Here is a 20,191-nt window from a genome sequence, read left to right on the forward strand (position 1 = left end):
CCCCTTCTGAGTGGTGCCCCCCACCCTCTCACTATATGTGGGTGTAAGGGGGAGGGCTTATAGAGAACCCCCCCTCATCCGAAGCAGCCCGTCTCCCAGCAGTCATGAGAGCGAAGGGTCTGATGGAGGGAGTCAGGAAACGGAGAGGGAGTGTCAGGGCTCTGGCAACATCCAAGAGCCCCTGCTCCATAGGCAGGAAGAGAGGGAGGCAGAAAGAGAGGACAGAAATCTGTCAGACAGAAGACCCGTCCCCCTACGCCGGAATTGAGGAGGAGGAAGAAAGGGAGGCGCTTCTCAGTTTCGAGGCTTTTATGTTGGTCCAGAACATGGAGGGGGAAGTGCAGGAATCTGACTCGAGCGGGTAGACATGGAATCAGCAGTTCATTACACTGTAAATAATGTGCACCAATAAAAACATATGAAAGACCAGCATGTGGGAGGTCGTTACTCAAGAGTAGTCACTACAACCCTGACAGTGGGGATCTGGTGACTTCTGTTTCAGTGTATCTGAAGAAGTGTGCATGTACAAGAAAGCTCATACCAATGACAAACTTAGTTGGTCTCTGAGGTGCTACTAGAAGAAGAAAAGAAGAAGATATTGTTTCAATATCTCCCTCTGTGAACCTGTCTGGGTGCCAAGATTTTCTTGGATGAGCTCCTTCTCTTGGTCCCACCAACATCAGAGGTGTGGTTGGTGGTGACACCTTAGAGAGCCTTGACTGGGGCTGCTCTCATGTTGTGGAATGCCCTCCCAAGAGAAGTCGGATTGCCTTTTTCTTTGTTATTTCCCCCCCTGCAGGCTAAGACCTTCCTGTTCAAACAGGCCTTTAGAAACTAAAGGTGCAGACCCTCCAAGTGTCTGTATTTGGAAGCCATCCAGAGTGGCTGGGGTAGCCCATTCAGATGGGTGGGGTATAAATAATAAGATAACTGTTACTACTACTACTACTACTACTACTAGTAGTAGTAGTAGTATGGAAGAGTCCTATTTTCATTGGAGAAATATTGGAGCTTATGCAGGTACTATATACAGTCATACCTCAGGTTGCAACCGTGATCCATGCGGGAGGCACGTTCGCAACCCACATCATTCGCAACCCACAGCGCTGTGTCTGTGCATGTGTGTGACGCGATTTGGCACTTCTGTGCATACGTGTGATGTCATTTTGTGCTTCTGCACATGCGCAAGCGCCGAAACCCAGAAGTAACCCGTTCCGGTACTTCCAGGTTCAGCATGGAGCGCAACCCGAAAACGTGCAACCCACAGCGTTCGCAACCCGAGTTATGACTGTATATGCTGGCCACTGGGCTGCTGTCAGGGCAATCAGTACCTTAACTGCTACTAGTTATAGTGCCTCAGTTTTATGTACTTGCTTTTTGTCAACTGATATGCAATTTTCCAAAAACACTCTTCATTGCAAGGATTGTCCCCTAACATAATGTAGCCTTGTTTATTATTTTCAATAATGCATGCATTTTTGTGTGCACAGATGTTTTCCTTTGAAGAAATGCATCAAAAAGTTTAGAGAAGTGTCAAAGGATTTGCTTGTTGGTTTAGGAAGTGACAATTTTGTAGGTTTGCATTAAACACCATCCCTATCTAAGCTGGCAAGGCAGTCTCCAGATGTTGTTGGACTGCTGCTCCCATCATCCCTGATGATTGACCATGTTGTCTGGTGGGAGGTGATCTGAATTGGGTACTACCATTAGTCTAGGATGAATTAGCCACATCCTGATGGCATTTCCTCACCCCACATCATTGGTTGCCCCAGGCACAAAGCCACAATAGTAGGACATGGGTGACTTCTATAATGCTTCACGTCATCACCCCAAACTGCCTTTGAGGCATGATCACACAGTGAAATAATTTGCTTGGCTATGATGGAAATTGTTGCCCAACAACATCTGGTGGGCAGCATATTGACTACCCTCCACAAAAGTCTTCAAGGACTAAATGATGTTCCTGGATGCCTTCTGTTCCTGTGGATTTCCTTTGGCTTTTGTTCCTGGGTTGTCTGAGTCCCTGGTATGCACATCTGATGCTGAGCATAGCTGAGCTGCTTCCGTTGATAGAGGTCTAGCTGCACATCTGGCGATGTGTAGCTGAGTGTAGCCTAAAATTCAGGGCGGGGGAGAGTGGAGGTCTGACAGCCCAATTAATATTCATCATTAAGAGGAGAGAAAATGCTGAATTGTTTATCATTGGTTCATTAACTGTATAGCCAAACAGAACCTAAACATAATTGCTCCCATAAACTTCTGGCAGGAAAAAAAATAATAATAAAATGTAGGGACAATTTGATGCCTTTTGGATAACAGTTTCAAGGGGGTGACCTTACCTACTGGAACAGGTGACAACTAAGAATTTTTGCTGTGCTTTCCTGCCAACACACTCTGTCAGATCCAAGTATTCAGGCCCTTTTCACACCCACTGAAAGTTGCCATGTTGTTTGGCATACAGTGGTACCTCGGTTTATGAACACAATTGGTTCCGGAAGTCTGTTCATAAACTGAAGCGTTCATAAACTGAAGCGAACTTTCCCATGGAAAATAATGGAAAGTGGATTAATCCGTTCCAGACGGGTCCGCAGAGTACTCAACCTGAAGCGTACTTAACCCGAAGCATGGGTGTAATTGGTTCTGGAAGTCTGTTCATAAACTGAAGTGTTCATAAACTGAAGCAAACTTTCCCATTGAAAGTAATGGAAAGTGAATTAATCCATTCCAGATGGGTCCACGGCATTCGTAAACCGAAAATTTGTAAACCGAGGTGTTCATAAACCGAGGTTCCACTGTTATATTGAAACATGAAATGTTACCCAGCTCTATGCCAGGAATGGATTTGTCCCGCTCTCTTTAAAGCTAGAAGAGATATTCCAATCAGGGCTGGCTCTAGGGGTAGTCTGGGTGGCGCGGGGCGCCAGGGCGCCGGCTTGGCAGGGGCCAAAGCCATACTGCGCCCTGCGCCTGCCCACCAGCAAGAAACGGGACGGAGCGGGGGCGCCGGAGTGATCTCTGCACCATGATGCCAGGGCGCCCGACATGGGAGATGGAGTCCAACAATATCTGGAGGGCCACAGGTTAGCGTCCTCTGAGTTGGCCCTCAAACACTGCTCATTTAGGTGGGATGGAGTAATCAGGGGGCCCTTGCTTCCCCTTTATGGTACACAGTTGATGGAAGTCACTGATCAGAACAATTTTTGATCCAGTGCATTAAGCCAGGGTAGTATTGCCCTATAGCAGACTATGGGAGGCTTGATTGGTGACATTAGGCTTGATGAACATTTCAAATCTTGTTGTATTTAATGACACCACCAAAACTCAAAAGCAGCAGGTGTGAAGCTGTGGCTTTGCCAATTTTTCTCTCTGTATACATAAACGTGTAAGGCTGTTGTCACACAGTGCCTGATTTGTAGTGCAGCATCAAAGTCCTTGGTTTGAATGCAGTCGGGGGGGGGAGCAAAAGAGAAAGCAGGTTTTTAAATGATGGTTTTAAACAACAGCAGACGTTTGAATAAAGCAGGACTGGAGGGACTCAGAGGAACTGTGAGGATATAGGGGCAACTTGAAGGAGCTGTGAGGGGAAGGGGCTTTGAGTGAAGTGTAAAGGGAGGAGGTTGCAGATAGGCAATGGGTTGGGTTGGGGTTGGCAGGGTTGTCAAGCAATGTGAGCAGGGGCAGCAGCCCCAAGAACTTTCAGAAATACTGGTCTATCTGGAGTTATATAGTTGAAAGTTAGATAGAAGCCAGGGCAGACTCTGAATGGAACAATCTGAAACAATGGCATGGTTTCCTGGTGAGACTCCTCTGCTGTTTTTTCCTGGCTTATTTTGCCCTCTATTTTATTCCCTCTGAATTCCAGTTTAAGTAATTAAGAGTTTGCACATAGCAGGGGAAGAATGGGCGGAAATAACTGCAAAGTCATGCTGGTTGCTCTCCCCATGTTTTCCTACAGCAAAATCGTTGCCGCATTCAATGGACTGTTACTGATACATTGCAAAAGGACATGGCTGTGTGCTGCCGCTCAAAGAGTTTGAAGATAGTGATTTGGTTTCCCGTTTGAATGCAGTTAAATTGGGTGCAATGGAGCAGCCCCAAGACTTTGTACATGAAGTTCTGATTATGCCATGGTGGAACATCAGCTGGAGAGAGCCTAAGAGCACGAGGCTCATTCTCTGCAGACATTCCTCTCATTCCGGAAAGAGGAGGAAGGAAAGGCCCAAACTACTGTGTGTGGTTTTTTTTTGAAAGCTCCTCTCACATGAAAGGCTGGACATAAGAAGAGCCTGCTCCAACAGTGGCCCTTCAGACGCCCGCAGGAAACCCGCAAGCAAGACCTGAGCACATGAACACTCCTGTGTATTACAACTGGTATTCAGAAGCCTCTGACTATGGCAGCAGAGCTTAGCCATCATGGCTGGTACCCATAGAAAGCCTTATCCTCTTGTTAAATAACACAAAGGCAATGTTATAGCTCCAAGAAGGAACTGTGGCCTATTTAGCTGACCGTTCCCCACAACCCTCAATGGCCCATCTAGTCCAGCATGCAGTGGCCAAACAGATGTCCCAATGGGAAACCCTCAGGCAGGACTTGAGCACAAGAGCATCTTCCCCTCCTGTGGCTTCCAGAGACTGGTATTCAGAAGCATTACTATTTCTGACAGTGTGGGAAGAGCATAGCCAGCATAGCTATTAGCCTTCTCCTCCATGAATTTGCCCAATCCTTTTTTTTTTAAGCCATCCAAGTTGGTGACCATCATTGCCTCCTGTGGGAAGGAGTTCTATAGTGTAACTCTACTCTATGTGAAGAACTGATTGGGAGGAAATGGATCAATGCAAGAAGAAAACAGACTCTAACAGTCTCCCCCCCCCCCCCCCAGCAAGGATAGGCCCTGTTTTCTGATATCTCTCCCAGGTAGATGTATGTCCTGATTTTGCTCCTGGAGGATTTCATCTTAGCATTCTGTAAGCACAAACAGCCTAGCATGGATGATGATTTTGCCCCTCCCCAGACTATTAGAAAACAAAACAAAACAAAACAAAGGAAGCTACCTTATGGTGACTCAGGCCATTTCTTTTCCTAGCCAGTGCAGTGTGTTAGTTAGGACCTGGGAAACCATGCTTCAAATCCCCATTCAACCATGAAAAAGCTCACTGGGGACATGGAGCCAGTCACTGCCTCTCAGCCTGACCACCTATCTCCCAGGGTTGTTGTGAGGATTGAATGATGAGCTGGAGAACTATGTATGCCAGGTTGAGTTGTGTGTTTTTTTTTTTGGGGGGGGGGGAGAAAGGTGGGATATATAGTCCAGGGAGAGAGAGAGGGAGAGAGAGAGAGAGAGAGAGAGAGAATATATATATTTGCTTGATGTTTTTACAGTGATACCTTGGTTTACGAACTTAATCTGTTTCAGAAGTCCATTCTTAAACCAAAGCATTCTTAAACCAAGGCGTGCTTTCCCATAGCAGTGGGGGACTCAATTTACAAATGGAACACACTCAACAGGCAAAGTTCACAATCAAAACACCAACGTTTGCAGCGTTCTTCATCCAAGTTGTTCATAAACTAAGATGTCCTTAAACCAAGGTGCCACTGTATTATGTTTTTAGATATGCTGTAAGCTGCCCAGAGTGGCTGGGGAAACCCAGCCAGATGGACGGGGTATAAACAATAAATGACTACTACTACTACTACTACCTAGGGCTTGCTGATCAGAAGGTCAGCGGTTCGAATCCCTGTGACGGGGTGAGCTCCCGTTGCTCGGTCCCAGCTCCTGCCAACCTAGCAGTTCGAAACCATGTCAAAATGCAAGTAGATAAATAGGAACCGCTGCAGCGGAAAGGTAAACGGCGTTTCCATGTGCTGCTCTGGTTCACCAGAAGTGGCTTTGTCATGCTGGCCACATGACCTGGAAGCTATACGCCGGCTCCCTCGGCCAATAATGCGAGATGAGTGCGCAACCCCAGAGTCGGTCACGACTGGACCTAATGGTCAGGGGTCCCTTTACCTTTACCTTACTACTACTACTAAATCAGGATTGCCTAAACTGACTGACAGAGCTAGGTTTCAGATCAGGGTATTTCCCAGACCTACCAGAAGATGCTGGGAATTGAACCACGGACCTTCTAGAAGCAAAAGTTGTGTTCCACCATTGTTGCTGAACTCTCATCATAGAAACAAAAGCACCTGCCTTATATTGACGGTGGCTGAGACTCATCTACAAGGATTGAAAGCAGGACCCCCGGGTTTCAGACTGGGGGCATTCCCAGCCTTACCTGGAGATGTTGGGGATAGAATTCGGGGGTTTCTGAATGCAAAGCAGATGCTCAGTCTCTGAGCTACAGCCCTTCATTCCTGACCATTGGCCAAGCTGTCTGAGGTTGGCAGGAGTTGGGTTCAGCTAACATCTGGGGAGCTGCCGATTGCCCCATAGGATCCAAGGAGGTTGTATTATACAAAGTCAGAGCATTGGCTCACCTAAGTCACCACTTCCTACACAGACTGAAGCAGCTCTCCGGGGTTTCAGGCACCAGTTTTTCCCAGCCCTTCCTAAAAATGCCTGGTATGCAATCTTTTCAATGAAAAGCGTGGACCCTACGCACTGAAACCTCGGCCCCCTGTAGAAAAGGGGGTACGCATCTACATGAGCACTAAGGCACCATGGGGTGTTCACCTTTCACACACACACAGCTGGTTCACTTTACGTGAAGCACTGATGACATGTTGTTGGGCAGCAACAACTTCCCAGATTATATTGGAGCCTGGATAGCTCGGTTGGTTAGAGTGTGGTTCTGACAATGCCAAGGTTGCAGGTTTGATCCCCATATGAGACAGCTGGATATTCCTGCATGGCAGGGGGTTGGAATAGATGATCATCGGGGTCACTTCCATTATTTTAACCAAAAGAGCAAGCATCTCATTTGCATTTGAATCAATAATATCGGCAGGATCCTGCAACAGAAAAGAATATGGTATGCAACTGGGTTGGGAAAGGGTTCAGCACTGTGCATGTGGGAGAGGCATAAAAAGTGGTCCATGGTGTGAGAACAGGCAAGTTACAATGCAACTACTATTTTCATCTCTGTAATGTAGGAGGCTATGCTGAGTCCCACTAAAGAAAAGCAAGTAAGCCTCTACTTAAAATGTGGAGTGCACAAGGTATTAATTTGTGTGCCTGAATTCTTTGAGGCAAAGAGAATGTGCAGCGCGAGAAGTTCTTTTAAAAAAGAAGAAAAAAACACAGCAGTCAGGGAGTGAAAAAGAATTTCAGAGAATCATAGAATTGTAGAGTTGGATGGGACCCCAAGGAGTGTGGTGGAGTCTCCTTCTTTGGAGGTCTTTAAGCGGAGGCTTGACAGCCATCTGTCAGGAATGCTTTGATGGTGTTTCCTGCTTGGCAAGGGGTTGGACTGGATGGCCCTTGTGGTCTCTTCCAACCACAATGATTCTATGATTCTATGATTCTATTCTATGATTCTATGACCATATACGCCAACTCCCTGAATTGCAAGGCTCACCACTAAAGAATCCCTGACAGGTGACCATTTGACTTCTATTGAAAAGACCTCTGATGATCCACAACCTTCTGAGGTAGTCCATTCCACTGTCCAACAGCTCTTGCTGTCAGGAAGTTCAGGCAACGACTGACTTACGCATGCTCAATCGACACATGGCTGTGCACATGCGCATCACAGTGACCTGGAAGTGGCCAAAAAAGGAGGCGGAACAGGGGCAGGACGGGGCAGAATGGGGCAGAGCAGGCTTATGCATGCTCCACCATCATGCACGATGACCCAGGATGCAACCGCTGCCTGTTCTTCCAAATGTTTACTTGAAATCTCTTTTCTTTTTTAGATTAGTTTTTATTTGAATTAGTTTTTCTTAGTTTTGCTTTCTTATGCAACACACCTAGAAATTGAGGAGGCAGCGACAAAAGGTACAGATAGCGTCTCCACTTTTAATTCATAGAGTTTGAATCCATTGGTTTGGGTCTTTTCCTCTGGAGCAGCAGCAGCAGCAGCAGCAGCAGCAGCAGCAAACAAGCCTGTTCCACCTCTATAGGACAGCACTTCAGACTGGCCCCCAAAGTCACCCAATGATCTTCATGGCTGAGTGGGGATTTGAACCCTGGTCTCCCGGCTACTGGTAGGACACTCTAACCACCCTATCACAGTGGCTTCAAAGTAGATATTTGTTATGAAAGCAGTGCTGGAAAATTATTTCAACCATTTTGGCTTGAACCAGCAGGACCCTCCTATGTTCTGAGGCTGGGGAACATAGCTGCCAAGTTATCCCTTATTTTAAGGGATTTTCCCTTATGCTGAATAGGCTTCCTCGCGAGAAAAGGGAAAACTTGGCAGCTATGCTGGGGAAGAATATTTTCAGGAAACTTGATTGGGATTGGGTTCAGCCCAACTCTGAAAGTAAACACATACACCTGATAGCAAGTAAATGCTCTATTAAACTAATCAGAATTGACCCCACCCTGTTTGTCAGGCAGAGAAAGCTTTTCCGCCATGCCAACTTCCCCCTAATTGATATTGGATACATCTCAGAAAAGGGCTTGATTTAAATGTATGAATTTCTTTCCTGCACTTGCAATCCTGCTGGCTGTGAGATACCTAATTAACAGTGGAGCTTTCAGAGTTCGCCTAACAAATGGGTCCCTATGAGTTGTTTTTTTTAAAGCAAGGACTCTCATTAGCAGAGCTGTTCTTTGTGATTATTTATACCCCTTCTATAATTAAAAATTCTCAGAGCTAATTACAATTATCCATCAGTTTTCCCGACATGCCGGGACTGGAGATCTTAACCTTTTTTTTAAAAAAAGCAGCATTGTCTTTCACCCTGAATTCTCCTGGAAGCCACAGACTGAAATTCGTTTAGGTGACCTTTCTGCTCCTCCTTTTCCCACCTGTCCTCGGTTTCTCCTCTGCTCTTTATTTCTGAACAGATTGTAATTTTGTTATCTAAGGAAGCTGGAGATCTTTTATGCCTTTAACTGCTTTTGCTGTTTTTATTTCACATCACCTTCAGATGGTTGTGTAGTAGGTGACACCGAAGTTCATCAAATCGTACATGACATGCAGAAAGAGGATAGAGATAAGTTTTCATCCCTCTCTCATGGCACTAGAACTCATGGATATCTGTTGGAGCTGAATTTTGAAGGATTCAGGGCAGACAAAATGAAGCCCATCTTTCCATAGTGCACAGTCACACAGGAACAAAGGGATAGCCTGCTAGGCCCATCTAGTTCAACATCCTCTTCTCACATCCTCTGCCTCCACGGTAGGAGACAGCAATGCTTGCTCCAGTTAATAGAAATCACAGGAGGGGAGGTTTATCTTAAGCTGATCTCTTAGAATTTGATTATGGGGAGTAGGGAATTTAATATAAACACATTTAAAAGACATATTGTTAATGAGGGGCATTCTTTTTAATTTCCTGATGCAATGACAGTTTGAATAGACTCTGTTTCAAAACTAAATATTGGGTCTATCACTAGGTGACCTCTCTTTCTTTTCACCTGTCTCTATATGTTATTTATTACCTCCTTGTCCTTTCAGTGGTCTGGTGCTTCCCATCAGCTGAAAAAATTGAGTGGGTGAAGCCAGAAGCATGTGCTACCATCCGCAAATATTTCCAAGAATTTTAAAGCAATATTTTTGATATTTGTTTGTTGTTTTCCTCAGTTGACTAACACATGCTTTTGATGACATCATCACAAAGACAAATCTGATCAGCTGTGTGGGTTTATGTTTTTTTTAATTGCTATTAACCTTTTTTGAAATGCAGATTAAAACAAAACAGTTGCAAAGAGTGAGTAATATTAACTTAATAACTTAAGCTCAATAACTATGTATCATAATAACCTTAGCACTGTCTTTCTCCTTTAGATTGTCTTTACAGGAATACCTTGAAAGGTCCACAGTCTAGAGCAGTGGTTCCCAATTAGGGGTCTGCAGATCGCACCCAGGGGGTCCACAGCCCCATCCCTTGCCCCCTCCTCAACTAATTTTTGCCATTTTTGCATGGTGATATCACAAATTTGATGGTCTGTTTTAGCCATACCCTCCAACTCCCGGATTGAAAAATCTGGGATCAGCGGTGGTGCGGCACCGGAAGTTGCTTCTACGCTGCGGCATGGCACCAGACATGCATAGAAGCGACTTCTAGTACCGGCACTGCCCGATTTCCAGTGCCCAGACATGGACAGAGCGGCACCGGAAGTTGCTTCTATGCATATCCAGACATGCGTAGAAGCGACTTCTGGTGCCGGGCTGCCCGTGTCTGCATGTCTGGGCACCAGAAATCGCTTCTGCACATGTCTAGACATGCACAGACAGCCGGGAGCCGGGACATGGCCGCCGGCAGGAGCTTTACGGGATATAATCAATTCGGGATAACAGCAGGAAACGGTAACAAAATACGGGGTTTTCCCACAAAAAACGGGAGACTTGGCAGCTATGGTTTTAGCGCTGTGCGATTTTTCAACATGTTGACCAAAACCGGTTTTGAAATCACACTGCAATAACAATTTTGACCTGGCAATACGCAGCAATCTATCGCTGCTCATTTTTTTTTGGGGGGGGAGCAGGGCAGCCAATTTCAAGGCATCACCAATATTGCTTGATGATCTGATAACACTGCTGATCTGAGCTGCCTTCCCTCACTTCAGGGCACTGTGGTACTACCTTCCCCTGGCACTCAGTCAGCAGGAAAGCAGCAGCAGCCACAGTGGACGTGCATCTTTGCTGGCTGCCACCGCTGGATGCCCCACTTATGGCGGCTTGATGGACCCCCCATCCCCTCCCACTCAAACCATGTGGTGGAGGTGACTCCACTTCCTCTCCTCCCCCACCCACCCATATGATCCCATGCGCTGCTCCTTCCCTCGTCCCCATGCCTGATCTCCGATTCCAGACATCGTGATTTATCGGAATATCTTGATGTTTGGCTGTTGATAGATCACAGTGTTGAAAACCAGATATTGCTCAGCTCTAGTCTCTTTTTTAGAGTCTCCTAAAATCTTTTGCTTATAACCCCACATTTTGTCCAAACAAATTGCTTATCAAAATATTCAAAAGTAGGGGATCTATGGGTTGGTTTTTTGAAAAACAGGGAGGTCCTCAGTAATTACATAGCTAATTGGGATCTACTGGTCTAGAGTATATTAGGGGCCGGTATTATGCTTGTTCAATCAATAAATGCTTTCAATGTTTTTCTAAATGAGTCCTTTATATTTTGTTCCCTGGTTGCCCTTAGTTTTTGTCTTAAAACAGCACATTGCCAGGCTTCTTCTTTTTTACCACTGGTTGATATATATACATTCTGAAGTGTCTTCCAATTCTGAGTTACTTATGCAGAGGAGAGTAAATGATTCAACAGTTCTTTTGACTGAAATTCTATCCAGAAACATATTTAGCAACACCCAATAGTGGAGACCGATTGTGAAAGGTTGTGACAGTCTTGTTTGCTATGGGATCCCTGGTTTGATAGGATCCTGCAGCTGAAAGAGTAAACAGGGCTATAATCCTCTTATTCCCAAATTGGCATGGTGAGTTCTATTTATTTGTTCCCACATGGCACCCAGAAATTTCGCTCCCCCCCCCCCAATCCCATTTGATAAAGCTCATTAACCCCATAGGGAATAATGGGGGTTGCGACCGGACCCAGCAGAAAAGACTGTGTGTGTGTGTTTAGGGGTGGGTCTAAGCTGAAGTGAGAAGATAACTGGAGGGCTGAGTGTTGCTGGGGTAAATTGCATGTATCCATTCCTTGATTGACAGGGCGAGTGCTTAAATACCCAGCGTTTTAGTTCCAAGCTCATTCCTGCTAGTGATTTGAATCTCCCTCCCGCCCACCTCCTTTTCTTTGCTGGTTTATACTGACCTTGCTATGGTGCCACCTGTATTCAGGGGCCAGTAGGAATTTTTTCCAGTTGGCTGATTGGCTGTTGCCATCTGGTTTTTCGCCTACTGCTTAGCAATAGTCACAACTTGTTAGGTTGGCGGGTTAGGCTTTGGTTGATGAGTTTGGGATGGGCATCGCATGGAGGTGCATGCCCCTCAGTGTTGCTCTTATAGAAGTATTCCGTTAAAGGAATCCTGGGGCTCCGGGGCTCTAGTCTTTACACCCCCGCAATGGTGCGGGGCTGGGGCCAATACAGAGCACGAGCCTTGGGGAACATTTCTGGTGGGGGAGATTGCCTGGGCTCAGCTATCTCCTCCACCATGGGGTGTTTACTTGACTTTCCTAATGCAGGAAGTCAGAGCTGGTCCTGTCCCACCGTGGGGCAGAAGATTAACCAAAGCCTAAGGCCAACACTCAAATTAATTTGTAATTTTGAATAAAGTTGTGGCCAAAATTATGCCAAAAACAAAACCTAAAATAATGTGTTTGTCTGAGTTATTGGTGGGAATTTCTGGGGGTCTTGGTACGCAATTTTTGCATGCAATTACTTTTCAAGCTAAGTGATGCAGAGTGGTTGTGATTGGAATGAACCGGGAGGAATTTTTGGCCCAGCATTAGCTGACCCTGCCATTTTCCCATGCAGTCTCCCTCCCCTCACTATACAGTAACTTGAAGCCAGGCTGTTGGCTCTTTTCCAGGAGAAAATATATATACAGACAAGAATAAGTAAGAAAAGACTAAAATTAGGCACTGAGAATGTGGATGGAGAAAAGCTTTTCTTCCTCTCCCATAACACTAGAACTTATGGACATCCAACAAAACTGAGTACAGTGGTACCTCGGGTTACAGACGCTTCAGGTTACAGACGCTTCAGGTTACAGACACCGCTAACGCAGAAATAGTACCTCAGGTTAAGAACTTTGCTTCAGGATGAGAACAGAAATCATGTGATGGTGGTGCGGCAGCAGTGGGAGCCCCATTAGGTAAAATGGTACCTCAGGTTAAGAACAGTTTCAGGTTAAGAACGGACCTCCAGAACGAATTAAGTTCTTAACCCGAGTCAACCACTGTACTGGAAGATTCAGGACAGATAAAAGAAACTCATTCTACATGCAGTCACTACATTGCAGTGCATAGTTAAATTGTGCAACTGGCTGGCACTGGAGGCAGTAATGATCACCAGCTTGAATGGCTTTAATGGAGAATTGGGCAATTTCATTGAGTAGAAGACTACTAGTCATGGTGACTATGCTCTGTCTCCATGGTCAGAGGCAATCTGAATACCAGTTGTTGGAATACCAGTTGTTGGAAGCCACAGAAGGGGAGAGGGCTCTGGCGTTCGAATCCTGCTTGTGGGTTTCCCATTGGAGCATCTGGTTGACCACTGTGAGAACAGGATGCTGGACGAGACGGGCCATGGGCCTCATCCAGCAGAGCTCTTCTTATATTCTTATATTTGCATCTAGCTTTCCTGGATTGCACTCTTCAAATTTTCTCCGTGAGAATCTGAAGGCAAATTGTCATCCAAATTCCCTACAGGTCTATTTGTCTGCTTGCTTGGGTTTAGCGCAGACTTTTTCCCCTGCAGCACAATCTGGATCTGAGCTACTCTGGTGGGATTGTTAAGACTAGATCACAGCACAACTTTGCAGAGTCGCCGACAATTCTTTGGGTGCAGGGTGAACTTTTGTTTTGTTTTGCTACTGGAAAAGGAAAAGCGAAGTGCTGGTGGACATTCTCGCTTTGATGCACATCAATTGCCCGACACACCATTGTGACATTTCAGAAACATGTGCCTCAGAGGCCTGAAGGGGCCTTGAGATTAGGCCGCCAAATGAACACAGCTGGAAGCTGACCAAGTGTGACCTTCTGAATTCCTGGCAGATGGCAGTGCTGCAGGAATCTCAGAACCTGCAGAGAAACGGATTCTGCCTGCCCGGCGAGCCAAGAACTGAAGGCCTCGTCAAAAATCAGTGTGTTTGGGGAGACGAGAGCGCCTGACACATTTTGCCTATAGGAAAATTCCAAATAAATCTGGGATCACTTGGAAGACAGTGGAAAAGACAGTGGAAATATGGTCAGCATAGCTTGGGGAAATCCCATCTACACATCTCTAGGCCACCGGATATTTTCCCGATTTAAAATGAAATTGAGATGGATTTGGATGGTTCTGCAAAGCATTTTGGGGTGGGGTGTGTGTGGTAATCAAGGAACTCAAGATCTTTTTGAAAAGGCAAGTGAAGTCTGTCTGATGAACGTCCACCAAGACATGTAATTCTTTCTCAAGCTTCTTTGCAGAGCAAATCTGAGAAGGTCCACCCATCACTAATGAAAAGTTGGATAAATGACAAGTAGCAGCACATGTTTTATGCTCATAAGCACTTTAGATTATGAGTAATCGAGTGTCTGACATATCCTTTATTTTTAGAGTTCCCCTAAGGAAAAATGTGTAAGCTTGAAAATATCCATATTGGTATTTTTAAGAAATGAAGCGGAAAGTGTGTTCCATGAATAATTCATGCGCTGAAATGCAACCCACCTCCCAAATTCTCCCCCCCCCAGAGAACCTGCAAAAATCAGGCAAAGGGAAGCTCCACACATTCAGACTGATGTCAGGAAGTATATTGCCTGGGCTTTTATTTGGCTTCTGGATTCATCCTCATATGGACATTGTGGGGAACTATTGTTGCAAGCATATGTAGCTCAGTTGTGGGTCATGAGTTTGAACCCCACATTGGGCAAAAGATTCCTGCATTGCAGGGGGTGGAATAGATGGCCCTTGTGGTCCTTTCCAACTCTACAATACCATGATTCTAAAGCACCCTAGTCTCTGAGCGATGTGAGATTCTAGAGGTCCCAGGCATTCACCCAAGGTTCTGTTTCCTTGGAATGAGGGACTGCAGAGGCTGTGATGTCTTTATTATATATGGTTTATTTACACTTATATACAACCTGCCCCTACAGCATTAACCCCCCCCCCAGGAGGTCTTGCTCTCTGCCTTCTGCCAGCAGTCTGCTTTTAGCCCAGCTCACATACACTCTACTTTGGCTATTGCCCTTCTCAGTACCAGCCAGGTGAGGGACAGGAGCCACCCATTTGCCCTCTGGCACAAAGCACCTTCATATCTTATATTAAGGAGCCATAGTTAGGAGCCATTATGGCCCTTGCCTGGCTAATTCAACAGTGGGATCCTCCCTTATACTTCAACCCTTGCTGGATCCAGGAATGATAAGTGACTCAGGCATCATACAAGTTAAACTTCCTCTGCCCAAACTCACAACCATATATTTGGAATAGTGGCAAGGCTTCCTGCCCTGACTCTGATTTAGCCTGGTGATGTGGGCCACAGATATTGCAAAGCTAAGAAGGCAGTGTTCCCAAGGGCTCATAATACTTACCTTCTGGATGAGTGAGCACATTTTCGCCCTAGTCTATCTGAAGGACCAACATACCTTGAGGGGAGGGGAGAAGAAAGAAGCTTGGGGAGCAGTCCCCATCCAGCTTCCAAAGTAGGGTCATAAAATTGTAGAGTTGGAATCTTTTTGCCCTATGTGGGTTTTGAACCCACAACCTTGAGATTAAGAGTCTCATGCTCTGCCAACTGAGCTATCCCACCCAACCCTCCCTTGGCTGCCACCAGACGAGTGTTTAAAGCAGGGTCCCCAAACTAAGGCCCAGGGGCCGGATGTGGCCCAATCGCCTTCTAAATCCGGCCCGTTGATGGTCCGGGAATCAGCATGTTTTTACATGAGTAGAATGCATCCTTTTATTTAAAATGCATCTCTGGGTTATTTGTGGGGCATAGGAATTCGTTCATATTTCCCCCCCAAAAAATAGTCCGGCCCACCACAAGGTCTAAGGGACAGTGGACCGGTGCCCTGCTGAAAAAGTTTGCTGACCCCTGGTTTAAAGGGTTATCCTGCCCTGAAGGGAGAGGAAGCAATAACAGATTTCTTTCTAAACAAATGTCCTTTCCATTCTATTCAAGGAGGGCTGGGAAAATGTCCCTCTGACAGAAAGCTAGTTGGACCAATGGTCTGACTTGTTCCAAATTCCTATGCCCCATGTTCCAGCCCCAGCATCTCCCAATAGGACTGGGAACGTCCCCTGACTGAAACCCTGGACAGCAGCTGCTGGTCAGTGCAGACAGTACTGAGTTAAATGGACCAATGGTCGGACTCAGTATAAGATGGCTTCCTCCTGTGTGCCTAAAACTGAGCTCACAATCCTTTCCCACAAAAAATCCATTCCTGGCTTTCCCCCAAATGTGTTTCAGCAGCCTAAAGTAAGTAGGAAAACCTTTGAGTTGTTGTTGTTGCCAGCCAGTTTGGCATCAGAAAGCCATGCTGATCCATCACAAAGCAGAGAGAGTTATAGCAACAGATTCCCACCCACCCAAGCCTTACTTTCGGCTCGCTCCTGGTAAAGGGTGCAAAAATTCAGTGTGTCGACTTAACATTGTGAAGCTCTCTCTGACAGTAAGAAACATTTAACAGTGGAATGGACTCCCTCGAAAGGTGGTGGGCTCTCCTTCACTGGAGGTTTAAAACAAGAGATGGGATGGCCATCTGTCAGGGATTCTTCAGTTGTGATTCCTGCATTGCAGGGGGTTAGACTAGCTGAACCCTGGGGTCCCTTCCAGCTCTACAGTTCTATGATTCTATGGCAGGAAGTGGATTGCACCAGCTGCTATGGGAAGGAGAGGATTTTAACATCATTCCTCGAGCTTGTACAGAGCACAATGCAGAAGGGCAAAACACTGCCAAAAGAAGAGAGGGATCTTTATGCGATTGGATGTGCGATTACATGAAAGCGGAATTGAATGAAGTGGGGACAGTGATTTATCATGGACAGGGGTGGATGAAACTGTCAGATCCTCTTTCGGTTTCTCATTGTTAATTTTCAGATCACCACATTTCCACATCAGCTTGCATTCCCCCCCTTGGAAGAGAAGTCCTCTCTAAAACATATCAGCCTTTTTTGTGAACATTTTTTTTCTAATGTACTGTACACATTTTGTTTGAGCAAGTACTTCTAACTTAATGCCTTTTTGTATGTCATTTGCACCAATATCTGCATTTTAATGCACACTTTACAGTAAGATGTGCAAAAAAGTGTATTATTTGGATGGAGAACCACACAGCAAAATGTGAGAGGCAGTGTGGTGTAGTGGTTAAAATGTCAGCCTAGGAGCTGGGAGACTAGGGTTCAAATGCCTACTTGGCCATGAAGCTGAATAAAGTGTGAACATTGAATGACAGCTGCATTTTGATGTGTACAGAACCTAGGAGTGAGTATTAGGTGGGTTCAGAATAAAATACAAACTGAACCAAAGTTCCCCATTTGTAGCTCAAGCTATGCTGAATCAGGATTTATTTTGTTTCTATAATTTTTTTTTTAAAAAAATGCCTCCTAAAAATCATTTGCTTCTAATTATCTTTTTTACCCTCCAGTTTACTCTCTCCACCCCCTTGTTCTCTCCAGCATAACTCAGCTGGAAACTGAGGAATACATAACTGCTTAGGACAGCCATCCCCAAACGGCCCTCCAGATGTTTTGGCCTACAACTCCCATGATCCCTAGCTAACAGGACCAGTGGTCAGGGAAGATGGGAACTGTAGTCCAAAACATCTGGAGGGCTGACGTTTAGGGGTGTCTGGCTTAGGACATGGCAAAAGTGTGCAGGAAGGGGTCCTCAGCAGAAAACAAATCTGCGATTCATGCAACTACCTCTGGGGTGGGGAGCTTTTTTAAAAATGAGACCTTCCTATACAGTTAGAATACGTGTCTGCATGGTATTTTTTGTAGCAAGTGGACACAATGTAAAAATGGACCTTACAAGTGCTGCAGGACAGAACAGTTCTCTGAAATTGTTCTCGAATTGGCTTAGAATTAAACAAGTTATTTCCTCCAGAAAACTGAGAAATAGCTCTTCTCATTCCAAGACAATTTGAGTTAAACCAGGAAGCACAACTAGGGTCCAATTCACCTCACCATGAGCTCCCCAAAAGATGTATTTGTGAAGGAGAGCCAATGGTGGTGTAGTGATTAGAGTATCAAACTAGGACTTGGGAGAGACCAGGGTTTGAATCCCCACACTCAGCTTTGAAGCTCACTCGGTGATCTTGGGGGCCAGTTACTGCCTCTCAGGCTAACCCACGCCACAGAGTGGTTGGGGGGATTAAATGAGAGGGGAGAGAGAGAACCATATACAACACATTGAACTGCACTAGAGAGAAAGTGGGATAAAAATGCAATAACTAAATTAACTAAAATGCAATAACTAAATTAAAAGATAGCACTCCCCATAGCTCCTGGCACCTGGCTTTCTACAATAGAAACACAAATGCCAGGATCTCAGAGGAGGTAGGGGGTAGATACCTTCCTCTTTTCCTTTCTCCCATCAGCACCAACACAGCAGAAGGACTAATGTAGGTGGATTGGTAGGAAACTTAAATAATCAATTGTGTCTTTCCTCATCCTGCTCTTTTCTGGACTAGCCAAGCAGTTTCCAAGCAGACATGTGGAAATCCTGGTATAGGGTTGCCCAGAGGCTCAGTAAGGGCAGCAGGGAATGCAGAATAGCATCTTTGTCACTCTTTGGTGCCTGATACAGTCATTTAATGTTGCAGAGAGAAGGAGGATCTTTGGGTGGTAGTGAGCAACAACAAATTCTGTTTCCACCTCTGCTGTGACCCAGCTCTGGGCCTCCTGATGTTGCTTAAATGCCACCTGTATCATCCCAAACCATAATTGCTAGGGACAGTGAGATGCAGTTCAGCAACACTTTTCTTGTTAAAGCCTGCTGTGGGTTCTGGAATTTGGGGTGTGAGTTTATGCCCACTCCACTTGGCCCTCGCTAGTTCCCCATTTATTTGTTAGAAGTCCCTGTTCTCTATGCACGGTACAGACCCTTATTCTCTGCATTGATCAGCTTTTCTGAAATCCCGCAGAATGGGGCAGTCCAAGAAGAGGAGAAGGAGAAGGAGAAGGAGAGCTTGCCTTAGGACTTTCCTGCCATTTGAAGGCTACCATTTGCTGTCCTGAAATGGTCCCTGACTAATGCAAAAGAAAATATTTGACTTCCCTCTGATCTGTCATTTTCCTCCCAGTAATTTGTCCTGTTGACCCGCAGACCTTTAATTTCCAAGCTCTTAAGACCCAATTTCCCATGCAATGCTCCTGAGAAATGAAGTAACTTTCAAAGACTAATTTGTTTGTTTATGCCTTTTTCTTTAAGCGGTCTCACTCTCTCCAAATGACAGAAGAGAGGCACGGAAACAGGGAGACAGAAAGAGAACGAGAAAGAGAGAGAGAGCGCTTTGTCTGTCATTTCATTGTTGCAATTTCTCTCTGCCACGTCCTTTCCTGAAAAGGCACATAAATCCTCCTCTCCTAAGCTGCAATTTAGCAGGAAGGGAACATAAGCTGTATTTACGCAAGACAACTGCCGTTTACTGATAAAATGTAAAGTTGCCATGTCCCTTGCGTACAGAGTGCAGCACCATTCGGAAAGTCAATGTTACGTGGCCTTGACTTTGAGCCGGGGATAGTCATGGGGTGCTCTGAGCCACCAAAGGTCGTGGGGTTGGAAAACTTTATTTTGATAGTGCATCAAGTCTGGTGGAGTCTCTAGCACCTACTTAAGTCCTCCATGGTTAAAAGATTCAAAAAATAATAATGAAACTCTACAGAACGACACACCAATCATCCTACTGCAACCTCGAATCATTTCCCTCTGTGTTACAGGGACCACATAATACCTGTTCTGCATTTGTAAGAAATCAATATTTTAGTGTGGCAGCACCTAGACTTTGGAAATCCCCGCCTACTGACATCAGGCAGACACCTTCACTGTACTCCTTCAGGCACCTGTGTTTAGACAAGCCTACCCAGATATTTTGGACGCTGGTGTGGTTTTCATTTACTGTATTGCTTTTTTATTTTTAAATGTTATTATTATTATTATTATTATTATTATTATTATTATTACTAATAATCTTGCCATTTTAGTCTTTTGGAAACCGCTTTGAGTTTTTCTGCAATTGAGCAGCATATAGATTTTATGAAATAAGCAATGTTCTTCATGCAATTGAACAATTCAAATGCTTATGGCTCTGCCATCACTTTCCCAGCACTTGACTGTATATAGCAGAAGGCTCTATCCCACTTTCTTGTATTCATAGACTCTATAACTAACTGCCCTCCACTGATTTAAGAGCGCGGTTGTTCAGAACATAAGAAGAGACCTGCTGAATCAGACTGAGGCCGGCCTG

Source organism: Zootoca vivipara, chromosome 6 (genome assembly GCF_963506605.1).
Source record: "Zootoca vivipara chromosome 6, rZooViv1.1, whole genome shotgun sequence".
Lineage (NCBI taxonomy): Eukaryota > Metazoa > Chordata > Lepidosauria > Squamata > Lacertidae > Zootoca > Zootoca vivipara.